The sequence below is a fragment of the Crotalus tigris genome, unplaced genomic scaffold (assembly GCF_016545835.1).
Source record: "Crotalus tigris isolate CLP2741 ecotype Arizona unplaced genomic scaffold, ASM1654583v1 scf7180000017666.27876245, whole genome shotgun sequence".
Classification (NCBI taxonomy): Eukaryota; Metazoa; Chordata; class Lepidosauria; order Squamata; family Viperidae; genus Crotalus; species Crotalus tigris.
Window position 1 is genome coordinate 2284271 of NW_024096551.1, and position 27597 is coordinate 2311867.

Sequence of the window (27597 nt, forward strand, 5' to 3'; positions counted from 1 at the left end):
ATTTTGATAATTATTGTCCTTTTTATTTGATAATGTTTAGCTTCTATTTAGTTTGGTTTTGTTAGATTACTTTAAGAACAAAAATCATAACTATTATTAAGGGCAGTGGAAGAAGTTCTGAATAGCTCATCTTGTTACTGATCCACACACCCACACTTAAAGAAGATCTTGCCTCCTATTAAAAAATGCTCCCAAATTTATGACTTCCAAGATGATCTTAAAACTTTTGTATTCTGCAGGGCATATGGGTATTGGACTGTCTTAATTAAGTTAGACAGTTGATAATGTACTGTAGCTGTTCTGTTTCTATACTGCAAACCATCTCAATTTGGGGGGGGGGAATAGTCATCTAAAATTATTATCATCATCAATACTCACTGGTATGAAGCCCATAAGCAAAATTAAGTAGGGCCAATTCTTCCTCCACCACACTGTACAGTGGTTGCCAACAAAAAAGCTAATAATCCTGGTAGAGAAGTGAACTGATTGTTTGCAAGAGACTTCTGAAGACAGGCTGAGATTGTACAAAATTAAGCCAAGGATCATCAGCAATTTATTCTCATCTGAACAAAAAAATTATTGATCCACATTAGCAGCGGTTTATGCTTAGATTCACCACTTACGTATCAATCACAAAAAGTTCAAGTTTAGAATTAATTACTATTAAATATTGCTTAACCCAACAAATAACAAAACTCTATAGAATAGGGATAAATAAGATTGTTACTTATTTACCATTTTGCAAAGAAGGAGCAGTAATAAAAAACTGTAAACAAAGAAGAGAAAGGGAGGATAGAGGATACAGAATGCCAGATAGAAACAATTGCTCAGGTTGCTGTCCAGATGAGCAATTACAAAGACTCTATTATTTCTTATTTCTTTAAACTAAATAGGACTAAACAGCTATTGAAGCAGAAGATGGCTTCAACAGAAGTTATCCTCTTACAGCCCTTCAAATAGAGGAGTACTACACAAACTAAAGACAAAAAGCATAGAGAAAAAAAGAAAGAAAGAAAAATGTGGCTGGAGCTTGTATTTTATACCTCTTAAATCCTGGGCACAGTATATATTTTAATGCCAAAGATGGTCTCATTTTTGAACATTAGTAAACTGTTTTCTAAAGTTTCAAAAGCATTACAAAATCAAATTACTGTATTAAAACTAAGAGTTTATTGTTTAAAAAGCAATTCACCTAGAATTAACAATTTAAGTTTAATATAAATTAATAAACTTAATTGCTTTCCTTTTAAAAAAATAAAATTAGTTTATCCTATACCAAAGAATAAGTGAGTTCATATGACACCAGATGTAATTATATAATGAAGTAACAGTTTGTCCCCAACAGGAATGGTTTATTCAGTCACTCCTAATGAGAGAATACACAAAAAACAAGCCAGGAAAATGTACTGCATTCATTGGTGGACTAATGAATCTCAGCTAAGCATCACTAGCTGCCATTCAGCAGCCTGACTTGTGTAAATTAATCCTTTAAATGGCTTGGACAGGCAGCATATGCCTAGGAATCATAACCCACAACTATGAGACCTTGGAATATGCCATTCCAGCTGCTCCTGATAACAACATTGCAGAAGGAATGTGAGAGTGCCAAATGAAGCATTCTCAGCAAGACCTATAGAGGCAGTCTCAATGTTATTTTGCATCTTTGTTTCTCAATGGTTGATACTCATGAAATATGTGGTACTTTTTTCCAAATTATACCACAGAGATTGTATATATGTCTACATTTTCAACATCCTCACACTTAATAATACTTAATAAACTGAAAATGAGCAATACATTACATATCTAGATTTAGTTTATAACAAATAATACTGATATTCCTTTTTCTTTCTTATGTTTTTGAGATTTTAAATATAAATCTCAGATAAATGTAGTTTGTATAATTTGAAATATCTTAACATTTGCAGTTAGCTTGAAGAATACCTGAAAAATATAAAAAGTGAGTGAGAAAATGTTAACAATAGTCACATAATAGGTTTAATATAGAGTGAAACTTGTAATATCTAACTCTATTTCTTTCATCAGTGGATTTAAAAAAATGTGTTCTTGACAAAGAATCAATAACAATCATTAGAAAGTGTCCACTTTACAAAAGAAAATTGGGGAAAGTATATAAAAGATACTTAACTGTAAGAAACATCTGATGTATCAATTTTACAGAATTCAGTAATCACTTACATTAGTTAACTGTTAGTATCATTCATGCATAGGCTTTGCTCTGCTAAATGCAAGCCAAAGCAGCTGAATGTGTTTTATAAAACCTTTTCACTTTAGGCCTCCGTCACCATGTGCAAAAAAAAAAAAAAAAAAAAAGGTTCAATCAGTCAATTTCAACTTCTCACAGGAAAAAAAAAGATCTTGCAAAGTTGGAATTGATTGATTGAACTTTTTAGTCCCACCCAGTCTGCTGTTAGCACCGCAGCCATGCCTACCCAATGGGCCACACCCAGCCAATGGGCCACACCCACTCAGCACTCGATGCATTAATGGGTTTTGGGTTGCAGTTTGGGCACTCAGTCTCTAAAAGGTTCGCCATCACTGTTTTATACCACCCATCGAACCAAGGCCATTCAAGTCAGCTTACAGTCATTCAATAAAAATACCGTATACTATAAAATACTAAAACAATAAGTCAAGACCATAAATTTAAAATTCAGTTAAAGTTCAATTTATCAAGATGGAGAACAGGGGAGCAAAATGCACATGGGGGAGGGGGTATCCATTTAATCCATTAACCAACTCCAAAATGCCAGACCTTCATTGAAGCCACTAATTGGTACAGCCAGATCTTCAAGCCCTTTCTGAAAGATAAAAGGATTGGTGCAGATCTAACCTCGAGGGCATGATATACTAGGTGGGCCACAGCAGAAAAACTTGATGTACATCATATGAAAACTATATTTACAGGTGCCACATAATCTATAACATCTATTCTTCAGCATCAAGGTACATTTCTATGTATTATTTCCATTTATACCCTTTCTTCTATTCATACAATACTAAAATAGGTTTTAGTAAAAAAAATAAAAACTAAACAATTAAAATCCATGTAAAATATTAAAATTGTTAATAACGTCTTGGAAAAAATCAGGTGGAATAGCAGGTTTCTACTTAAAAAATATATTTTGCAACAAAAATAGCTAACTTTTAGAAAACAGTTGACTTTCAGCTGTGTTTCTCTACTGATAAGAATGCTCAGCCTACTCATCAAGAATCAATGTTGAAAGTCATTCCATAAACAATAGAAAAGATAACATCTATACTTGCCTGAAGCTAAGTAATTGATAAACATGACAACTATGTTATCATGTAATTGGTGGATTATTGATATTATATTGCCATCCAATTTGCCTCTAGTGACTCTAGTTGATTTACAATTTGCAGAAATATGTATACAAATAGTAAAAATTTTATTTATTTTATTTAGTGCATGGCATCTACAGAGGTCATGCAGTCACCAATACACAAATTAGTTTAAATAAAGCATCAGCAAATATATATGTCTGTATATATACATACATATATACAGGCATACATACATGATGTGTGGACAATACAAAAGATGAAATATTAAATTAAGATCAAACCATAATAAAACCACCATAATATTCTATGGAGACACAGAATTGCATTGGGATAGGCATTATAATTGGATATCTAAGGAGTTAAAAATAAAATAACACAATAAAATAAAATAAGGATAGTGGAAAAATAAAAATACAAAAACAATATAAATAACAGAAATAAATAAGACTAATCAATACGTATCTCATTTAGGGTTCTTGCATTCTACACAGGCTCATTCAATGATCTGGTCCAGGTTCCTGGGGAAGAGCCAGGTTTTAGGTCATTTCAGAAGAACAGATGTTTCATGTTATTTACAGTAATTATGTTACAATTAATTCAGAGTTTGAACTATCAAGTCCAGCAGTTTGAAGACATAAAGGGCTCTGCCTTTTTTTTTCCTCCTACAATAACCTTAAACAACAGGTAGTATAGCACTATGATTCAGAAGCTTGCTTTCCTAGTTTTTAAGATAGATTAAGCAATTTCTTTAGATATTTTATTATACTGTGAATGAGTTTCAAGCAGTGGATGCAGAAACAACAAAAACAGCTGACTGCGTAATATAAGAAAAGGGAGGGTAATGATCCAAAAATAGGAAAAAAATAAGAATTAAACCAGTGTTCTAGTCTTCTAATATATCCCTTCCAATATATCCCTTCCAATATATATTTTTTCAGAATATATCATCCAAAACAGAATATTTCTCATAAATTACCTGATAAATTTATACCAAGGCTAACTATCTATCTATTACCTTTATAAAATAAAGTAGGGACTGGATCTATTATTTTAGAAAATAATAATACTATTGTTTAAATTTTCATCCAAATACTCAAGAATTCTAATGACATGCCAGAAAGCTTTACAATAAACCTGGTAGAAAAATCCCTCATAGGCACAATGATGGTATTATAATGCCTATAGATATTCTGTTAATAAATGGTAAAAGGGGAACAGTCTTATGTTCCTAAAATATGCTATTTCTTGTGTTATTACTAGAGATGCCTATATACTTCACCTCAAGGTTATTGATTCATTTTATTTAATATATTTTTTCACTTCTTCAGGACGATGGCATTCTCATGGCAACTTTAATACTAAGTCATATAACTTAATAGCAAATTGTACAAATAACTTTAATGTAAACAGAAATATTCATATTACAATAAAATACAATTTCAAATCATCTAATTTAAGTGTTTTAATGAAAAGAAAAAAATGTTTCTAAATCTCTGTTCAGAACAAATTTTACAGAGCAGAAGCTATTACTCACTAGCATATTTGTTCATCTTAAATTATACATGCTTTCTACTTCTTAAGTGAAGTTTATACCGCTTCTTAACATTTCACACAAAATATTTACTCCTATATTTAGATCAAATAGGTTCATGTTGATGAGCCTAGAAATTTGATTTGGTTGAATTCTTACTCTTACAACTCTTACATGTTGCATTTTAAAAATGCATTATTTGATAAAATACACTGTTCCCAAATATTTCAGTGACAGATACATAACACAAAAGGTTGTAAATAATAATACTATGAATCCAAAATACTTATTATTGATATTAATCTATTTAATATTCAATAATGTGATTAAATAGATTAATATCATATTATTGATATTAATCTATTTAATATTTAATAATGTGATTCCTGGACAAGGTAAAGATGTGATTACTTTTAGTTTTATCCCTAATCAGACTACTTCTCTATCCTTTAGGTGTTTTCCTTCCTTTTTTTTCTAACTTCCTGCATTTTGATTCCATTATCTCACTGTGAGAGTATTTTTCATTATTGTATTTTCTTTGCTTGTATTGGAATTTTTCTCTTTCTCCTCAATTGACAAAAATATTGTATTATAATCTCTTGAGCTAATTCAGTTGAACTATCTCCGTAGCAATGACACTGGTTTTATTCAGTTTGGTTTTAATTTTGTCCATATGTCTCTCTCTTCTCTCAATATATTATATAATGTATAGGAATGAAAATTTATTGTGTTTCAGTTATGACAATGAATTGACAAAGAACATGGTACTACCACAATTCTAAAAATGTCTATTGATCAAAATCTTCTGTATTTCAAAGACTATTCTTTAAATTAGTACTTTAGGAAGATATTTGTCTCTACCTTCTCCAGCATCAGATTCTAATAATATAACATTTTTATCCTCTTAGATTCAAAGCAATTACATATGATAGTTCAAAAGGCCTGGCATACTAATCAATAATATGAACAAAATGTGATTTTATTTTGGATATTGCAGAAGGCACTGAGCAGCAAAATTGTGTGAGGTTGTATTGCAATGCTTTGCCGCTAATTCAAGATTTAGGTTTTACTTTTTTTAAATTAGCAAGCTATTTTATCAACTAGTATTTACAGTACTATGGACTAAAATAACTAAGCTGTTATTCTATATAGCCCGTTACATTAAGCTAACAAACTAGCCATTTGAGTCTGCAATACTGTCCACTTAAGAAAAAAACAGATTTAGGGAAATTATGAAAGGAGGAAGGCAAAGAAATAATTTTCACATAAGGTTTTAAGCCTTTTTGAAATCTAATATCTTGAAATAAGATATGGATAACTATCCATCAGGAATCAGCGAACTAAAATGGACAGGAATGGGTGAATTTAACTCAGATGACCATCAGATATACTACTGTGGGCAAGAATCCCTCAGAAGAAATGGAGTAGCCTTCATAGTCAATAAAAGAATAGGAAAAGCAATACTGGGATACAATCCCCAAAATGACAGAATGATCTCAATTCGAATCCAAGGAAAACCATTCAATATCACAATAGTCCAAATCTATGCTCCAACCACTGGTGCTGAAGAGGATGAAATTAACCAGTTTTATGAAGCCCTACAGCACCTTATAGAATTAACACCAAAAAATGATGTCCTTATCATCATGGGGAATTGGAATGCTAAGGTAGGAAGCCAAAAGATAACCGGAATAACAGGCAAGTTTGGCCTTGGAGTACAAAATGAAGCAGGACACAGGCTAATAGAATTTTGTCAAGAGAATACGATGGTTATAACAAACACTCTTTTCCAACAACCCAAGAGACGGCTCTACACATGGACATCACCAGACGGTCAACATAGAAATCAGATTGACTATGTGCTCTGCAGCCAAAGATGGAGAAGCTCTATACAGTCAGTAAAAACAAGATCAGGAGCTGACTGTGGCTCAGATCATAAGCTTCTTGTTGCAAAATTTAAGCTTAAATTGAAAAAAGTAGGGAAAAGCACTAGGCCACTCAGGTATGAACTAAATCATATTCCTGATGAATATACAGTAGAGGTGACAAATAGATTTAAGGAATTAGATCTGATAGACAGAGTGCCTGAAGAACTATGGATGAAAGTTCGCAACATTGTACAAGAGGTAGCAACTAAAAGCATCCCAAAGAAAAAGAAATGCAAGAAAGCAAAATGGCTGTCTGAGGAAGCTTTGCAAATAGCTGAGGAAAGAATGGAAGCGAAAGGCAAAGGAGAAAGAGAAAGATACACCCAATTGAATGCAGAATTCCAGAGAGTAGCTAGAAGAAATAAGAATGCCTTCTTAAATGAACAGTGCAAAGAAATAGAAGAAAACAACAGAATAGGGAGGACCAGAGATCTCTTCAAGAAAATTGGAGATATGAAGGGAACGTTTCATGCAAAGATGGGCATGATAAAGGACCAAACTGGCAGAGACCTAACAGAGGCAAAAGAGATTAAGAAGAGATGGCAAAACTACACAGAAGAACTATACAAGAATGAGCTTAACATCCCAGATAACCACAATGAGATGGTCACTGACCTCGAACCAGACATCCTAGAATGTGAAGTGAAATGGGCTTTAGAAAATCTGAGCAACAACAAAGCTAGTGGAGGTGACAGTATTCCAGCTGAGCTATTCAAAATCTTAAAGACGATGCAGTAAAAGTGCTACACTCAATTTGCCAGCAAATTTGGAAAACTCAACAGTGGCCACAGGATTGGAAAAGGTCAGTTTATATTCCAATTCCAAAGAAAGGCAATGTCAAAGAATGTTCAAACTATCGCACCATTGCACTCATTTCACATGCTAGTAAAGTTATGCTTAAAATCCTACAAGCTAGACTCCAGCAGTATGTAGATTGAGAACTACCAGAAGTAGTTCTCGATCTACAGTACCAGGCAGGATTTCGAAGAGGCAGAGGAACTAGAGATCAAATTGCCAACATACGCTAGATCATGGAGAAAGCTAGGGAGTTCCAGAAAAACATCTACTTCTGCTTCATTGACTATGCTAAAGCCTTTGATTGTGTGGATCACAACAAATTGTGGCAAGTTCTTAAAGAGATGGGAGTACCAGACCATCTCATTTGTCTCTTGAGAAACTTATATGCGGGTCAAGAAGCAACAGTGAGAACTGGACACGGAACCACTGATTGGTTCAAAATTGGAAAAGGAGTCCGGCAAGGCTGTATACTGTCACCCTGCCTATTTAACTTATATGCAGAGCACATAATGAGAAAGGCAGGGCTAGATGAATCAAAAGTTGGAATTAAGATTGCCAGGAGAAATATCAACAACCTAAGATATGCAGATGATACCACTCTAATGGCAGAAAGTGAAGAGGAACTAAAGAGCCTCTTGATGCGGGTAAAGAAGGAGAGTGCAAAAGTAGGCTTGAACTCAACATTAAGAAAACAAAAGCATGGCATCCGGCCCTCTCAATTCCTGGCAAATAGATGGGGAAGAAATGGAGGTAGTGACAGATTTTATTTTTCTGGGCTCAAAGATCACCTCAGATGGGGACTGCAGCCAAGAAATTAAAAGACGCTTGCTCCTGGGAGGAAAGCTATGGCAAATCTAGACAGCATACTAAAAAGCAGAGACATCACCCTGCCAACAAAAGTGCGTATAGTCCAGGCCATGGTTTTCCCAGTTGCAATGTATGGCTGTGAAAGTTGGACTATAAGAAAGGCTGAGCGCAAAAAAATTGAGGCCTTTGAACTATGGTGCTGGAGAAGACTCCTGCGAGTCCCTTGGACTGCAAGGTGTTCAAACCGGTCAGTCCTAGAAGAGATCAACCCTGACTGCTCTTTAGAGGGCCAGATCCTGAAGTTGAAGCTCAAATACTTTGGCCACCTAATGAGAAGGAAGGACTCACTGGAAAAGGGCCTAATGCTGGGAAAGATTGAGGGCAATAGAAGAAGGGGACGACAGAGAATGAGATGGCTGGATGGAGTCAGTGAAGCAGTAGGTGAGAACTTAAATGGACTCCAGAAGATGGTAGAAGACAGGAAGACCTAGAGGAACGTTGTCCATAGGGTCGCGATGGGTCGGACACGACTTCACAATTAACAACAACAACATCCATCAGAGAGATAACAGACCAACATTTAAAAGTGTTTATTTAATGAGAGCATTTTTCTCTTCCTTTCAATTGTGTCTGACAAGTCCTGAGGTTTTCTTGCCAAAATTTTTCAGAAGTGGTTAATGGGAACATAATTAATGCTGTAAACTGTTTCATTTGCGAATGATAAACATATTATTGTTTATCTTCATTTTTTTAAACATTATTTCTTTATGTTTATTGGCTGCTCAATTCTACTGGACTTCCCATTATTAACGTCCTCCTTTGTTTTTATGTACAGGGTTGGGATCTTCTAATATATAACACCCACCCACTACTACTACTCCTTAGCAATAGGTTTCAATTATTAAAAATATGTCTTCTGTCAGATATTTTGCTATGAATTTTATTGTTTAAAATTAAATGTAGAACTTAAAATTTAAGTTCTACATCTTACTTGAAAAGGGAGAAAGGGAGTCAGAGAAGATTGATTCAAGAGTTAGAAAAAGGCAGTTGGTGAATTTTATGGAACATTAGGGCCACATGCTAATTATTTTGGATACAGGATAACTGAGTTAATACTTCACTTATCCCAAGGAATCCCCTCAGATAGGCATGAGACCATGATCGGTTTTATGACATTTTATGACATTAATACTAAAAGCCACAGTAGGAAAACAGCAACACTGCCACTACAGCACAGCATCCTGAGTGATGACAAGGAGATCATGTAAGAGCTTGCAGGAAAGAAAGTTGGAGATTCAGGTTAGAGAGATTGAAGGGAAAAACCTGACAAGACTGATATTTCCTTTGAAGTGACGAAAAAAAGAAAAAAAAGCAAGCTTTAAATGTCTACCCTTCTGTAGCCAAAATGTTACATCTACACAAGTAAGAAATAATAAAAGACTTGCTGAAAACTAAAGATTTCCAAAAGGACCTCCAAAATCCCAGGCAAATTGGACCATACCTTTCTCTTTAAGACAGACTAATAAGGACCACTTTGGTGTACTAGTTAAGACACCAGGCAAGAAACCAAGAGACTGTGAGTTCTAATATGCCTTAGACACAAAACCAGTTGGATGACCTTGGACTAGTCACTCTCTCTTAAATCTAGGAAGGAGGCAATGGCAAACCACTTCCAAAATTTGCCAAAAATACTGCAGGAACTGGCCAAGTTGTTGCCAGAGATCCACACTGATTCAAAGGTACCAAGTCAATAAATAGATAAAATAAAGACCCAGCTTGCTCAATAAGGATCGAAGGCAGTCATCCAGATGGCAGTGGGGATGTAACTCTCCACAATACAATATTTTGTTAGTTTCACATATTTTTATTTTATTCTCAAAATGAACTTTATTTTTCCAAATTATGCAACCATTCATCTGAACATACAGGGTTTGGGAATAAGAAGTGGGTACTCACCTGCAACTGTGCTTCTCTAAGTAACCACCTACCTATGAAATGTTCTCTTCAAACTGTTATTGGAAGTTTTTTTTTTTAATCAGCACCCTTCCCTGCTATGTTCCATACTATATGAAAGGGTAGGATTTGTGTGAATCCCTTCAGTTTTGATTGCAAGCATAAGGGGCGTTGTCTTACCTGAACGCCTTTACTCAGCATGATGATAGAGAATCCACAAGTGGGTTGTCTTAATCTGCCTGCTCAATAAGACTAAGTCTAAAAGGTTGCCATGCCTCTGCTGTGCAAGAGTACCCAGTTTGCAATGAAGGTGAGGCACAGATGTTAGTCCGATGCATATGCTCCTCTTACACTGGACACAGGACCAAACAGACTCTAAAAAGAAGGGAGTAGATTCTCCATCATCGTGCTGAGAAAAGGCGTTCAGGTAAGACAACGCCCCTTCTCCAGCATGATTGGATGGAGAATCCACAAGTGAGACATACCAAAGCCCTGTTGTCCCTAAGGGGGGGAAGTAGTTTGGGCCTGAGTCCCACTGGCTGATACCACTTGCTGTAGTACCCACGTCCAAACGAGGCATCTGAGGAGGCAAATTTGTCAATTCTGTAGTGCTTGACAAACGAGGAGGGCGAGGGCCATGTCGCCGCCCTACAGATCTCCCCGATAGATGCCTGGGTCGCCCAAGCCGCCGATGCAGCGGCACTGCGGGTGGACTGGGCAGTGATGTATCTAGGAACGGCCAATGACTGTGATCGGTATGCTTGGGCAATGCAAGCCCTCATTCACCTGCCTATGGTCGAGGAAACCTTCTGACCCATGGAGGAGGGTTGGAAGGAAACGAACATTGCTTCGGATTTATGGAAGGCCGAAGTTCGTTTGATGTAACATCGCAGAGCCCTGCGAATGTCCAGAATATGCCACAGTTTTTCTAGTTCGTGAGATGGATTAGGGCAGAAATTAGGAAGCACCACCTCCTGAGACCTATGGTACAAGGAATTGACCTTGGGAACAAAGGAAGGATCCAGGTGAAGAGTCACCCTGTCTGCATGGAAAACACACAGGTCCTCTCTGATGGAGAGGGTGGCCAGCTCTGAAATTTGCCTGGCCGATGTGACCGCTACAAGGAAAGCCACCTTCATGGACAATAGTTTTAGGGAGCACGTGTTAATGGGCTGGCGAGGTGAGGGCCTGTAAGACCCATGGTAGGTCCCAAGAAGGATATTGACACACCGCAGGAGGTTTGGCGTTAGTTGCACCTTTTAGGAAGGAACGCACCATGGGATGTTGTGTCAAGGGGGCGGAATTGTCACACAGGAGCACCATAGATAGGGCTGACACCTGCCTGCGAATAGTGTTTGGAGATAACCCCTTGTCCAACCCATCCATCAGGAATTCCAGAACAATCGGAATAGTGATGTCCAAGAGTTTTACTTTGTGTCCTGAACACCAGGTACAGAAACTCCTCCATGTGGCATCATAAATTCTATTCGTGGAGGGGCACCTGGATTGCTGGATCATGGCGATCACCCTTGATGAATATGAGTCTTGGGTCAAGGCCCGCCTCTCAAGTGCCAAGTGGTTAGTTGGAGCCACTGAGGGTCTGGATGCTGAAGGACTCCCTGGGTGAGAGCGATACGACCTGAGAGACTCCTCTACGGGGGGGGGGAGACAGAAAGCTTCACCAGGTCAGCAAACAATGGACGTCTCAGCCAATGTGGGGGATGTAGAATGACCTCCGCCTGTTCATGCAGGATCTTGCGGATCGTTGCTGGAAATTTATGATGCTTATAAAGCAAATCAAATCAATTAAAGTAGATGCAAGAGCTTCACACATAAATTTATTTGCCACTCATCTCACTGCAAGGCGATTGTGGGCAGCTTACAACATCAAAATAAAACTATATGTCTATGTTTGTTTATGTGTATGTGTAAAATCACCATAAGATCGTCATAAAAATACAGATTATTAAAGATGGGGAGAAATGGAGCAGAATATAAAGGGTGGGTACTGCTATTAGTCAATCAACCACCTCCAGCATAATACTTCCCCATTGGATCCCAAGCCATCTGGCAAAACCAGGTCTTCAGGCTCTTGTGGAAAGTCAGGAGGGTGAGAGCCAATCTACCTCAGTTGTTTTAAATGTTAAAGTAATATTGCAGTAAACATCCGAATAATAAATAAATAAGAGAAAAAGTTTAATCTGTTGAGAATTTGTCCACAGAGGCAGAAAGATGATGGCGTCTTGATTGAAGTAACTGTAGAGAATATGGAGGATGATCTTGGCAAACAGAAGAAAAATCCTTTAGCAAGGTAACAATCAGATAAACATGGCTTGAGCCCACACTAAGAAAAAGATCTACGAAAATGCCCTTGATAGCATACCCTCCCCACTTACTAGATGAAGATAAAAGAGGGAAGATGAGCATTCTCAAGCATCAGAGACTTGCAAGACTCTGTTACTATAGCTGTTCCAATAAAAGTAGCTTTCATATGAGAGGCAAGGCTAAGTGAGCTCTGTTACGAAGAGGCTCAACCCAGTATATCCTTTTCTTATAAATCTGGCCATCTGCTTAGCAAATTTTCTTTTATAGTGTAGGAAAGGATTGCTTCTCTCACAAAGTGGAAAGTTCAATATCAATCTGCTGGTAGCAGTGGCTGAAGATTCTTGGTGGAAGGTCACAGAGATTTTACTACATAGCCTTCCAAAACCAAAGGAGGCATAAAAAATAGCTATTAGAACGAATTAACTGATGCAGTGTTAGAATATGCAAAACGGAGCCATTTATGTCAGAAAACTTTCAAAAGGAAAATAATCTCTAAATAACCACATTTGACAAAATAAAGCAATCTAAATTTTATTTCTATTAGGGAGTTTAGTTACTGATGGAAGCCCCCCTCTTTTATACTGTATGATATGTAGGATAGAAGAATATTTGTCAAAAATGTTTGCTTTGGAAAATATTAAAACAAGCTACTCAGATGCAGAACTATATGCATGAATCATAGAACCATAACGAAGAATAACCTGTTTCAACACTTATTTCATCAAACTCATGAAAAGATTTTCTTGCAATATTATTTTATACTTTTTTCTAAGGGCTAGTGTAATTTTATGTATGATATCAAACTGAAAATGAACTACTGAAGGAATGGATTCAGAAAAAGCAATACATAATACAAAGCAAGAATATACAATATTCTTCAATATACAATTTAGACTCATTCTACAGAAAATAGTTTTCATATTCCCTGGTTTCCAAAACATTTTCAGAGATATATTTAAAATGCTAAACTTTCAAACAATAATATTTTTCCAGTAATTTTAATGTCCAGTAATTGTAGTGGGGATAGCTTGGAGAGCCTTTGTGCAACTTCAATCTGTGCACCAGCTGTGGCCTTTCCTGGAGCAGAATTTCTTGCATTCGATCATTCAAACCCTAGTCTTTTCTCATCTGGACTACTGCAATGTACTCCACACGGGACTATTCCTGAAATGCATTTGGAAGCTTCAACTAATGCAGAATATGGCAGCACAAGCAGTCTTTGGGGCTTCTAGAATGGCCCATATTACACTGCTCTCTGTAAGCAATTTTGAACTAAGAAGAAATTTCCTGACAGTTAGAACATTTAAACCAGTGGAACTTGCCTCCAGAAATTGTGAATGCTCCAAAACTGAAAGTTTTTAAGAAGAGATTGAATTACATTTGTCTGAAATGGTATAGGGCAGTGATGGTGAACCTTTTAGAGACCGAGTGCCCAAACTGCAACCCAAAACCCACTTATGCATCGTCGGGTGCCGGGTGGGTGTGGCCCATTGGGTGGGCATGGCTGCAGTGATAACGGCAGACTGGGTGGGACTAAAAAGTTCAATCAATCAATTCCAACTTTGCAAAATCTTTTTTGTTCCCACGAGAAGTTGAAATTGACTGATTGAACCTTTTTTTTTTTTTATACGTGGTGGTGGAGGTCTAAAGCGAAAAGATTTTATAAAACCCAGCTGAAGGCCTAGGACTGGGGCGACACCGCACGTGCCCACAGAGAGGGCTCTGAGTGCCGCCTCTGGCACCCGTGCCATAGGTTCGCCACCACTGGTATAGGGTTTCCTGCCTAAGCAGGAGGTTGGACTAGAAGACCTCCAAGGTCCCTTCCAACTGTGTTATTCTATTCTATAGATCACAGGACATGAAACTGCTATGGGAAACAACTTTTCAACTACCCTCCTCAATTTAAACAACTTCACATGGTGCTGGTGTATAAAACTACAGTATGGGCACATTTTACTACTGCTTTTCAACTTCTCTAAGCCTTTTTCTTGCAATCATGCATAGGTTTCTATTCTATAAATTCATCTAGAATGATCTCTGTGATAAGATTTCATTGTTGGAGAGACTAAGTTGCTAAAAGAAAATATCCATTTTAAGCTTGCACACATTTTCTTTTCTTCCCTTCTGATTCCACTATCAATATAGTTTCTCTCTGGCCTTTCTTTTTTATCTTTTTCTTTCATTTCTTGCCAAATGAAGCTTCTAGTTGTTGTGTCGGGTATTTACAGATATCTCAATTAAATTATTTTCATTATTAAATGTAGCTTAATCCTTTCTCACCCTTTTCCCAAACAGGTGCTTTTTATGTTTTAAGTTCAAATCCCAGACTTCCCATTTTCAGAATTCTCAATTTTGGTATTTGAAATCTAAGCATCTAAAGGATGCTGGGTTTGAAAAAGATGCTACATACACATACTTAACTCGTTTTAAAGATCTAACAGGCTACTGATAAGAAAATGAAGCATAAAAATGAAAACTAGGATTACTATTGTTTTGTTCTTTGCATTTTTCTCTTTCAGCAAGAATCTTATGGTTTTGAAGACTCATCTAAGAGAAGTAGATTTTCAAATGGGAAGCACAATTCTGTGGAAAGCATTAAATTGTCAAGGGCAGAAGAACCCTTGGGAATAAAAGAATCATAAATCTGGCTAAGTACTTGATTTGATTATTTTTACATGGTTTGGAGCAGACTTTTAAATGGTGTGCCATATATACTGCATTTTGGGGTTGAGGACTATAGTGGATTAAGCAATTATATTACAAAGGGTAAGCAAACAGGCAGGGCTAGAATTTTCCATTATTGTCCTTGTTTTATTTGGAATGGCATTTGTATTTTTAATTATCTTGACCCTATTTTAAAAGGTATAGGATAACTTTCTAATCTTATTCACTTCAGAAAATTGCCACACTTTTAACAGCATCCAGAAACGTGCCCTCCTTCCCCATACACCTCTGCAATAGCATGAACTAAAGAGAAACAGAATGGAGATCCTGGGGTACCCATATTAGAAACAATAATACATATTTTATTTTTCCTCCTGAAATGCATATACTCACTGGCCAACTTTTAAAAACCCTCCACTTTATTTTCCCTCTTCCTTCAAATAATCTGAGTAAAACCCTACACCATCCATTTATTTGAAAAGCAAATTACACAAAAACCAGAGTGCTGAATGGAAATTATCAGAATTTTTGAACATATGGGAAGAAAATTGCACAAATCAAATACAAGCCAGAACAAATGTGTCCCTAAAGCCCCTAAGAGACTGACTACTGAATGCTAGCTATGGCATCTATAAAGGAATGCTATCATCAAACAAACTTTAGCTGTATGGAAAGTAGGAGATATTAATTGGTAGCAATATTATTTTCATATACACAAAAACTCAATATATAAATAGTATAAACATTCTAATTTTGTTGTAATTTTGTTCTATCTCATTCAATCCATCTTGATTGAAGCCAGCTTGTCTGCTTAAGAGATTTCAGTTAGGATAAGATGATGATCCCAGAGTCTGACAATAATGATCATGTATTGATCCCAATATCTGCTTCAGAGTTAGAAAAGTAAGCTAATCTGCAAGGAAAAGAGACTGGATTCACCTACTGATGCAATTCAATACCCAAGGATGGCAAATTCCAAGCTATTGTACAAATATTTCATCTAGAAATACAACTCTACCTCAAAACACTGGAAAAAATCCTTGCTTATACCATTTCCCAATCTCTAGTTTCCCACTGATAGGAATCTCCTGCTCTATCCTCTCTCCTGAAGGCATAACCTCTTTCCCTCCATCTTTGCTGGCTGCTCTGAATGCAGTTTTGCATCTTTTTGTGCCATGGGTGATTATATGGTTTTTATTTAGTTTTTCTTGCCACAAAATGCAAAAGCAATGAGGAAAGAGTAAGGCCCAGGAAACAACTGGCTGCCAAAGTTGGGTAGCCATATAAGCCAGTTAAAGAGACTTTAATGCTTATTGGTTCAATAGAGGATGAAGGACAGCAAGAACAGTGCCTGAGGATATGGAAATGCTTTAACACAGAGGTCCCCAACCTTTTGGGCACCAGGGACCTGTTCCGTGGAGAGAGGTTTTTCCGCGGCCCGGAGGGTACATGGTTTTGTGTTCTGCCTGCATCTCACGGATCTGGCTTTACTTGTTTGTGTGGACTAGTTGCTGGCATGCCACGGCCTGGTACTTGTCCACAGACCGTATTCTTAATTTATGTAGTCACTCATTCTCACTTTCTGAAGCTTTAAATACATCTTATTCTTACTTCTGTATACTGTGTTAAATCCAGAAAAATAAAAAGTGGGTCTTAATTTATCTAAACCTAATTATAATAGGTCCCATGTATATGGAGCTTATGTGTTAGAACTACCAACTACCAACTAATTTTATTTGGGTTGTTGATTCCAACATGATCCTCAATATGTTTATTTGGTCATAGGCATACCTATTCATTAATGATTTACCATTAGAACATTAAATGCATTTCAAATCAATGCACTGAATTAATATTTAATATTGACTAGAGTGATTAGGATTGATATATATAGAGAGGATAATTGTACTAATTTAGCTTAAATTAATTTAATTTATTCTTGCATTAAAAACATATTTTAATGTTACACCTTTACCTGTTTTATGATTTAGTATGAATTTGGTTGTACAAATTAATAGGGTTTTATTTATTGATTGATTTTCTCTCCCCCCCCCCCCAAATGAACTATATATTATTCATATTTTGCATATAGACCAAAATGTTAATTTACAAATGTGAAGTGAGATCTCTATTGCTTAACAGGATTACAAATTTCTGGAGTTACTGAATCCTAAAAATTTCCAATAGAATTCTTGGCATCTAAAGAATCCTTGAAAGATCAACTCTGCCAGACTAATCATAATTAGCTTTGTACCTGCACATTCCGGATAACTTTGAAAGCAGTTGTAGAAACACTCATGCAAATGACAATGGTCACATTTCTGGGAAGAATGAATGATGTTCCAGGTTCTATATATGTTTTCCTATTGTAGCATGTTAAACATATAAGAAACACTAGAGAGCAAATGATACTTTTTTTGTACTGGAAATTTGTTTAAAGTAGCTAAAATAAAAAAGAGCTCATTCTGCTACTGAAAACTTTTTGTATAAAGAAGCATATAATCCATGAACTAGGGCTGACCAGACATAGCTTATCATAACTTTCTCATTTGGAGTACCAAATGCAGGTAAGATGGAATGGCATAAATTAGTTGAAAAATACTTTTTGGTGTAAGAGAAAAATTTCCATGCTTTTGATTTACTTCCTAAAATAAAAATAAAAAGTTGATCTTAAAAATAACATTACTTTTAAGATTTTATGTAGCACCGATTGGTTTTGTTTACTATAAAGTTCTTTTCACATCACTGTCTTTCTCTATCTAGGATGGCTTACTTCTAGGTAAGCCTGTACAAAATGAAGACTCTGAGACATTTCCTTTCATTCTGATCATGAAACCTGGACAATCTCCATAAAATTGAGTCAACAAATACTCAATTGCACCTTAATACAGAAAAATTCCTTCCTTGCTTAACTGTGTACCTGTCATATCATCTGTTCCCAGAGAAATTTTCACCACATATACATTCACTTTTCCTTTAAATATAAACATTTTTAGATGTATGTTATTATTTTCACATGAGTGTCATTATCAATAGTAAGTTAAAGTTATTTCCCTTAATACTGGGTCCAACACACTGAATTATTTATTGCCTCTATCTGCACCTTCCAAAACACTTTTTGGAAATGACACTAAGTAAATTTATACCAAGGCTTTTTAAACTGGCTATGTTTCTGGACCATTGAATTGCCTAGTACTTTTCTTTTTTTCTTTTCTTTTCTTTTTTCTTTCTTTTTTTTTTGATGGAAAAATAAAGTCTATTTCATTTCCATGTCTTTTAATATGCTGTATTTTCGCCTTGGAAGATACCTTCGTCTTTCTGGCTTTTATTTTAACGATCTCTCTCTCTCTCTCTCTCTCGCCATATAAATAAATATTATAGTATACTGTAATATTGGAATAATAACCATTTCTTCAGAGGAGCAGAAGTCAATCTTCTCTCCCTCCTGGTTGATCAATATCCTTAGTAATATTTCCAATACATGGGCAATCTGATATTCAAATCTGTAACTCACAAAAAAAACCTGCATCTAGCCAGTAAAATGCCATCAATTCCATCAACCCAAAGGGCACCGCCGAATAAATGGTTTGCTGTCCGCTGCAGACCACACTGAATTAGGAGTGTGACACGCGTGAACACCCTTTGTCGGTCGGTCGGTGTGTGTGTGTGTGTGTGTGTGTGTGTATGTCTGTGTGTGAGAGAGAGGGAGGTGTGTGTGTGTGTGTGTGTGTGTGTGTGTGTCTGAGAGAGAGAAAGGGGGAGAGAACGAGAGATTTCCTTAAGAATATTTTCCTGGCTTACCTCCGTTGAAATGCCGCCCAAAGCTTTCCCAGAGTGCTGAGAAGAAACGGGACTCCTTCGCTTACACAGGAGGACAACTCACGACTCCTTCCGAGCTGCCAGCAACCCAGAAGCCAATAGCACATGTTGCCTAGCATCTGTCATGTGACTATCGCTGGCCAATCCCTCGGCCCTTCTTATGCCGGCTTCCCAAGAGATCTTCCCTACGGTTCCCAATTTGGTCGAGTTAGACACAATGGGAGCGAGCGGGAGACCTACTCCTCTTGTTTGTGCATATAAGTGTCACCAGATAGAAAGTGTCGGCATTTCTCGATTGACAACAGGCAAGAGAACGGGGATGACGCTGGGAAAGAATTCCCAGCTGTGAAAACATACAGAAAGCGCTCTAAGGTGGAGGCTTGTATTTTTCTAACGGAATCCGGAGTAGGTAAGTAGAAGATGAACAGCAGTGACTGAATAGAAATGAGGGTTTAAAACAGCAGGGATTGATTATTACAGAGATTAGAAGAAGATTTACAAATGCCTTTAACCCCTGTAGTAATTTATAACTATTGGATTAGTTTTAATTGGGCTGATATCGGATGTCCCATATTTCGCTGGGATTCTGCCAATAAACACTACATTAAAAGCAAGCAGGTTTCACTGTAGATTTACGTTAATTTAATGGTTTATCAGGACAAATAAGTAACTCTTAATAAACAACACAGTGTCAAATACAGATGCACAAAACAGTCCCATACTAAAAAATGAGATGACAAAATTTATTGCCAAATAATTAGACACTGAGCTTGTAATTAAGTTGGTATAATAGAGTATGCTTGCATTACTCTGAAAACCAGTTCTGCTTAAATTTTGAAGTAGAAACTTCAAACATTTTTTTTAATTTAGGTAATTAAATGATGGCGAACCTTTTAGAGACTGAATGCCCAAATTGCAACCCCAAACTCACTTATGCATCATCCAGTGCCAGGTAGATGTGGCCCATTGAGTGGGTGTGGCTGCAGTGGTAACAGCAGACTGGGTGGGACTAAAAAGTTCAATCAATCAATTCCAACTCTGCAAGATCTTTTTTTTTTCTGTGAGAAGTTGAAATTGACTGATTGAACCTTTTTTTTTTTTTTTTGCCACAGCGGTGGAGGCCTAAAGCAAAAAGGTTTTATAAAACCCAGCTGAAGGCCTAGGACTGGGGTGATGGCGCACGTGCCCACAGAGAGGGCTCTGAGTGCCACCTCTGGCACTCATGCCATAGGTTTGCCCCCACTGTTATAGTACAATGGAGTTGATTTGTACCCATTCTTCCTGTAACTTTTATGTTAATAAAAATAACTTTTACTTAAACAATTTAAACAAAAAGAATTGCATTAAAAAAAATTCACAGGCAGGCAGTATCTTTATTTGGACCACCCAAATTGGCACAAAAATATGTGCCAGTTTTGAGGTTTCTTCAAATATCGATAAATGGGAATCATTAAATTTCACCTTTTGGGGATAGCTGAATGCTCTCAAAATGAATATTATTCCCAGATTAATTTATATTTTGAGTGGAATTCTAGTTCTGAAATATTTTCAGAAAATAAGTTCATTGTTTAGAATATTTCTAGGGTGTTCTTTGATTCCAAGAATATTTTAGATTCAGAATATTTTCAGAAAATGTAATTACCAATAAATGACAGAGATTTGGTTTTCCAAATCTGGAGCTATATCATCCTTAGCAATTGTCAAGTATTAAATACTGGAAGCCAATAATTGTTATTAAATTTCTCATTTAGGCAACTTTGAAATAAACAAATATAGCACCTTCGATTAGATAAACAGTAATAGACTCTGTTGTGTCCTGAGCCTGCAAGGCAGGCTCGGGACGTTGCAACGGTCCCGGGCAGTTGCAAGCTGCCCGGGACCAGACTGGCTGGCGCCGGCGCTCGCACACATGCGTGAGGCGCACAGCGCGCCTAAATGTTGCCGTTTGGCCCGGGGATTATCTTTAAGAGAGTCTGAGAGGCTTGCGTGCCTCTGAGTTGTAACGGGGCTACAGAACAACAAATAAAGAGGCTCCTGAAACTATGAGATGCTTCATGAAGTTATTGCCATTAACCAAGGACTCAACACTGGCGACGAAGGTGGGATCCCTTACAATTAATTGAAGAAATTGTAAGCTTACCCTGGAGTCCTGAAGCAGCAAGGAAACGGCGTTAAATTCAGCAACTGCCTGCCAATACAGCGTCGTTGGGGGTAAGTTGGCTGATAGACCCTTCCTGTACTACTGCAAAGATGGCAAAGATAGGAAGACTTTCTGAGTTTGATGTTACGCATCCAGAAAGATGGGAGTCTTATGTGGCCAGAGTAGAAAATTATTTCAGAGTAAATCAAGTGAGAGAAGATGGCTTAAAGGCCGCCACCCTGCTGTGTGTTTGTGGTCAAGATGCATTTGAAATTGCTGAAAATTTAGCAGCCCCTGCACCTCTTGAATCTGTTACCTACACAGATTTAAAGAAATTACTAAAAGAACACTTTCAGCCCAAGTTGTCTGTTATTGCATGGAAACATACTTTTGAACAGAGGGATCAACAGGCTGGTGAATCAGCTAAAGAGTACATTGCTGCATTGAGAAGAGCAGCTAAGCCTTGTGAGTTTAAAGACTTAGAAGAAAGACTGAGAGACAGATTTGTATGTGGGCTGAGAACCAGAGACTTGCAGCAGAGACTTTTTGCTAAAGAAGAATTATCGTTCCAAGATGCCTTGAGAGAGGTTACTGCAGAAGAGGCAGCAGGTGGGGCAATCAAGAATATGAGGCCTATCAGAAGTACACCAGAAGCTGTTTCCGTGCACCATGAGGGAGTCCAAGGGAGCTCGGAAGAGGATCCTGATGAAGAAGTAGATCATCTCTGCCCAACCAAAGAAGGGAAGCAGAAGGAAGGCAAAGAAAGGCCTTCAGCTGTTCCCAAGTGCTTCGGGTGTGGAAGTCGCCACAAGAGGACCGACTGCAGGTTTCGTTCTGCAATCTGTAGAGCATGTGGAAAGCAAGGCCACATTGCAGCTGTGTGCCTGGGCCGTCAGAAGGTACAATCCCGAGAAGAATTGCGCCTGAAAGGTACCAGGGTCCCCAGCCAAAACAGGGTGGGTTTCTGTGCTTCACGAAGAAGCATTTATAGGACAGGCACACACAAGCCACTCAAGAAGAAACTATCACTTAAAGTGAAGTTGCAAGGAGTTCCATTGGTCATGGAACTAGACACTGGGTCTGCACTTTCAATCATTTCCATTCACACATTCAGAAAGATTTGTTCTGGTAGTGGGTTCCAGGCCAAGCTTAGGCCTTCTAATATAGTGCTAACAGACTTCCAAAACTCCATAGTGTGTGTTAAGGGGGAGGCCACCCTTAACGTACAGTATAAGGATTTTGAAGGTCCATTAGATGTATTGATAGTGGGGGGTGGGCGCACGAGTCTCATAGGACTCGATTGGTTTGAGGCCTTGGGAATACAAGTTACAAGGCTCAATAGTTTGCAAACAGTAGGTCCACAAGAAGTCTGCAAAGAATTTGCAGATGTCTTCAGCCCACAGCTGGGTACATACAAAGGGCCCCCAGTTTCCTTAAAATTGGACCCCACTGTCACTCCTATCAGAGTAAAAGCAAGGAGAGTACCTTTTGCTTTAAAAGGGAAAATTGATGCTGAATTGGACAAATTGATTCAGCAAGGAGTCTTAGACCCTGTTGACTCCAGTCCTTGGGAAACTCCCATAGTCACGCCTCTTAAGGCTAATGGGGACATTCGCATCTGTGCAGATTACAAATGTACTCTAAATAAGGCATTGCAACAATATGCCTATCCTGTACCTGTAGTCAGCCATATTCTGGCTTCCCACAAAGGGGGGCGTGTTTTTGCAAAGCTTGACTTAGCACAAGCTTACCAACAGTTGCCTGTTGATGAAGCTGCTGCTGTAGCACAAACCATTGTAACACACAGGGGGGCATTCAAAGTCAAAAGGCTACAGTTTGGAGTAAATGTGGCTCCTGGAATTTTCCAAAGTGTAATGGAAAATACATTAAGGGGTATACCAAGGGTTTGCCCTTATTTTGATGATGTCTTAATTGTTGGAGATTCCACTCAAAATTTAGCTGAGGGATTGAGGGCTGTCTTGCTGCGGTTCCGGAAAACGGGCCTCAAACTCAAAAAGGACAAATGTAAAATTGGGGTGCCTTCTACAGATTTTCTGGGGTTCAAAATTGATGCCAATGGGATTCATCCTGCTGAGTCCAAATTAAAAGCCATCATGCAAGCTCCTAGGCCTAAGTCCAAAGCTGAACTACAAGCTTTTCTGGGCCTCTTGAATTTCTATAATTCATTCATTCCTAACAAGGCTAATGTAGCTGAACCACTTCATAGGCTTCTGGACAAACAGCCAGTGTGGCAGTGGTCACAAGCACATGAAGCAAGCTTCAGTGAGGTTAAGGCCTTACTCACATCCAACAATGTGCTTGCACACTTTAATGAAACTCTCCCTGTGTGCATTGCTTGTGATGCTTCCCCTTATGGGGTGGGAGCAGTACTCAGCCACCTTAGACCGGATGGAACTCAGGTTCCTGTTGCGTATTACTCCAGAACCTTGTCTTCTGCTGAACGAAACTACGCCCAGATAGACAGGGAGGCCTTAGCTGTTGTTGCTGGAATTAAAAAAATTCCATGATTTTTTATATGGCAGACATTTCACGGTCTACACTGACCATAAGCCTTTGTTGGGGTTGTTTATCACAAACAAACAAACTCCCCATATCATCTCCCCCAGGATGCTGAGGTGGTCAATCTTTCTGTCAGCCTATGATTTTTCTTTAATTCACAAACCTGGCAAAGAAATGGGCCATGCTGATGGCCTCAGTAGATTACCCTTGCAAGTAGTAGAGGCTGATCCTGCCCCTACCATCAACATCCTTTCTATTCAGGCACTGCCTGAGTCACCTTTAAATGCCAGGGATGTGGCTGCTGAATCAGCCACAGATCTTACACTCTCTCATGTCTTATCCTGGGTTTTGTGTGGATGGCCAGAGAGTTGTCCGGGTACTGAGTTTCAGAGTTTCTGGCTTAAGAAACATGAGTTATCCACCTTTCAGGGTTGTCTGCTGTGGGGCAACAGAGTTGTCATTCCTACCTCAATGAGGTCTAGAATCTTAGGTTCCCTTCATGAGGGTCATCCTGGCATTGTACGAATGAAGGCGCTTGTGCACAGCCATTTGTGGTGGCCTTGGTTAGACAGGGAAATTGAGGCTAAGGTGCATGTATGCCACCTTTGTCAGCGCTCACGCCCAGAAATGCCCCAGGCTCCTGTACATAGATGGGAGGAAATGCAGTCACCATGGTCTAGAGTGAATATTGATTACGCTGGGCCCTTTCAGGGTCAATTCTTCTTGGTCCTGTTTGATAGCCATTCAAAATGGCTTGAGGTTGTACCTGTCTCTTCCACCACCACTGCAAAGACCATTCAAGTACTGAGGGGGATTTTTGCAAACCTAGTTTGCAAGGTTACAGGTCCTTTGTCCTAAGAGGTTTCCTTGGATGATAGTCGTATCCTGCGACGGCATATCGACCAGCTGCGTACAAGACTGGACTTACCTTCAGAGACTCCTGGTTCTGTTACGGGGGGGAGGGGGACCTCTATGGGCAAAGGGAGGGGTGTTGGCAGCAGCCAGGCACCAACAGAGAGGCCACAGACGGCCTATCACAAGATTCCGCGAGTGTTCTGAACAGGAATTTGTGGGAACCAGCTAGCACACGGGCACTTGTACCTACTCAAGCCAGAGAGTCACCCCGGGGGCATAATCATTATTCACTAACACCATTCAGCACTCCAGTCAGGGAGAATAACCAGGAGCATCCTAATAACTCACACCTTGCAAGAGAGCTGGCACACAATCAGTCTAGTTGGCCCAGCACTGCTACTGTTTCCAGGAGGAGGCATTCACACGGGGAGGTGGTCGGAGGGACAAACCCAAATTCTGACATCTCCGGCATAATTGAGGGGGAAACTGAGTTTTGGGACAGTACTGGAACCCCAGACAGTCCTACTATGGAACTGGGGAGTGGAGAAAGGCAGCATCATGAGAGGTCCAGTATGGGCCAGGGAGGCTCTACAGAGTTGCCCACCAGTGGCAGTCTTCTAGAGGGGCCAGAGAGCCTGCAACTAGGCAGGTCAACCAGGTTATGGAGAGAACAAAGTCCTAGTCTGACGAGCCCGGTGGGCAAGCAAGCAGACCAGGCAATGGGGCACGGTCCATGGGGACCACCAGGGTTCAAGAAAGGGGGCGAATCCATGTCATCCCCGGGGCAAAATGTAAGTGGAGATTGTCAGGGCTTACGGAGATCACAGAGAGCTAAAAGATCTCCTAAATATCTTGAAGATTTTGTAACTCAGCTGGCAAAGCAGAAATAGTAAGAGGAAGTTTCTGTGGAAAAACTGGAAATATGGGCACTGGGGGAATTAATCTCCAGAACAATAGCCTGGCACTATTGGAGCAAGGGTGGCACAACACGCTCGTGTTGAGGTTGCGTGTAACTATTCATGTAGTTGTAGTCTTAGCCGGGGGGGGGAAGGGGTGTTGTGTCCTGAGCCTGCAAGGCAGGCTCGGGACGTTGCAATGGTCCCGGGCAGTTGCAAGCTGCCCGGGACCAGACTGGCTGGCGCTGGCGCTCGCGTGCATGCGCAAGGTGCGCAGCGCGCCTAAATGTTGCCGTTTGCCCCGGGGATTGTCTTTAAGAGAGTCTGAGAGGCTTGCGTGTCTCTGAGTTGTAACGGGGCTACAGAACAACAAATAAAGAAGCTCCTGAAACTACGAGATGCTTCGTGAAGTTATTGCCATTAACCAAGGACTCAACAGACTCTAAATATGATAAAACTCTAGTAACTTTGGAAACAACTATGTTAAAACATTGTGGAATGGAATGTTTAATAAAAAATAATTTTCCATGCTAAGTTGACTTTATGTGGAAACCCAAATTTAAATAGTGGTGATATTGAAAAATTGGAATGGAAGTGGGAAGATTGCTTTGGATAAATTGACAAATGATAAAAATAATTTTTAATATATTTATTTAATTTAAGCCCATAATTTAAGTGAGATGGGCTGCTTACAATGCAGTAAATAACAGTATAAAACAATTTAAAGGTTAAAAACATTAAAACATTGGGCATTGAAAGTTAAAACATTAAACATATTTTAAATAGTATTTAAATATTAATTATGTTGCATTAAGAGGTAACCTAATAGCAATGGCAGATGTAACCCAATGACAATATTTACAATTATAACGTTTGAACCAGCAGCATTTTCAGCTTCTTAAACACCTGAGATACTATGACAATTGGTTAAACACTTTAAAACTAAAAAAACCCTATTATTATTTTCTATAGCAGGAGTGTCAAACTCAATTTCATTGAGGGCCGCATCAGCACTGCGGTTGCCCTCAGGGGGGTGGGTGGGTGTGGCCAAAGTGGGTGCGGCCTATTGGGTGGGCATGGATGGAGTGGGTGTGGCCTACTGGGTGGGCATGGCCAGCTCTACATCGTTCACGTGAAAGGTGCCTGTGTGGGCCTGGGCAGGAGTGAGACAGATCTGAGGATCTCTGGCAGAAGGGGGTGGGACCTGGGGAAGTGCCAAGGTATGGTCCACTGGAGGAGCCTCACTGTTCCTCTCAGGCCATGCGGGGGGGGATGGATGTGGTGCCGGCTGCCCGGAGCCCTGGGCAGCAGAGGTCAAATGCCCAGCCTGGCTCTTGAGCACCCGCGGCACCAAGCCCAGCCCCACTTCCTCAAGGCTGCTGCTCAAGGTTCTTCTGGTTCCTTGCTGTTTCCAGATAGCCTTGTGGAGCTAAGACTGAATGCGTTTCAGCATAGATGGCCACCATAAAATTGTACATTGGCTCCTGGCTAGCCTGGGCCAGGGCCAAGGTAAAGGAGGCCGTTCCCTCACTGTTTCCAGGATGGCTTTGCGGGCCAGATGAAACCACTTCGCGGGCCGCATCCTGCCCCCGGGCCTTGTGTTTGACATGTCTGTTCTATAGATATATATTATTAATAAATCAATGCTAAGAAATGAATGGAATAAAGAACTAGAAATTCAGAAATGGCTAGATAATGGGAGAGTGTCTTAACTTCTATAGCAAGTGTGTCAATGGACCAATTTATACAGCAAAAAATAATATTGAGTATACTGGACTCAGTTACATTTGTATAAAAAGGGATTGTCTAGAATAGCATTTTGCTGAGATTTAATAATAATCCATCTTTAAAACATGTTTTTACAATGTCCAATACTTAATAAGTTTTAGTATATTAAAAAAAAACCAGATATTGCAACATTGAAAGATAAATGTACGCCCCCAGTTACTCAGTTGATTGAAGACCTGATTATGCTTGCCACTTATGAGTATATTGCCTATATGCATAGTTTTTATATAGGCAAATATAATAAAG

General features: G+C 38.8%; 2 protein-coding genes across 7 annotated transcripts in view; one reads left to right on the forward strand and one right to left on the reverse strand.

Annotated features, from left to right (window-relative positions):
* TMEM108 (transmembrane protein 108) overlaps window positions 1-19247 on the reverse strand; it is a 175798-nt gene extending 156551 nt beyond the window's left edge. For 2 of the 4 annotated variants that reach the window (XM_039336180.1, XM_039336179.1), the window contains exon 1: window positions 19135-19245. The gene's annotated coding sequence lies outside the window, so the exon portion shown is untranslated. Of the gene's footprint in view, window positions 1-19134 lie in introns of all 4 variants that reach the window. The other 2 variants (XM_039336182.1, XM_039336184.1) reach the window with 2 other exon arrangements.
* A 113-nt stretch (window positions 19248-19360) lies between these two features.
* NPHP3 (nephrocystin 3) overlaps window positions 19361-27597 on the forward strand; it is a 128817-nt gene continuing 120580 nt past the window's right edge. For all 3 annotated transcript variants that reach the window (XM_039336169.1, XM_039336176.1, XM_039336177.1), the window contains exon 1: window positions 19361-19561. The gene's annotated coding sequence lies outside the window, so the exon portion shown is untranslated. The remainder of the gene's footprint in view (window positions 19562-27597) is intronic.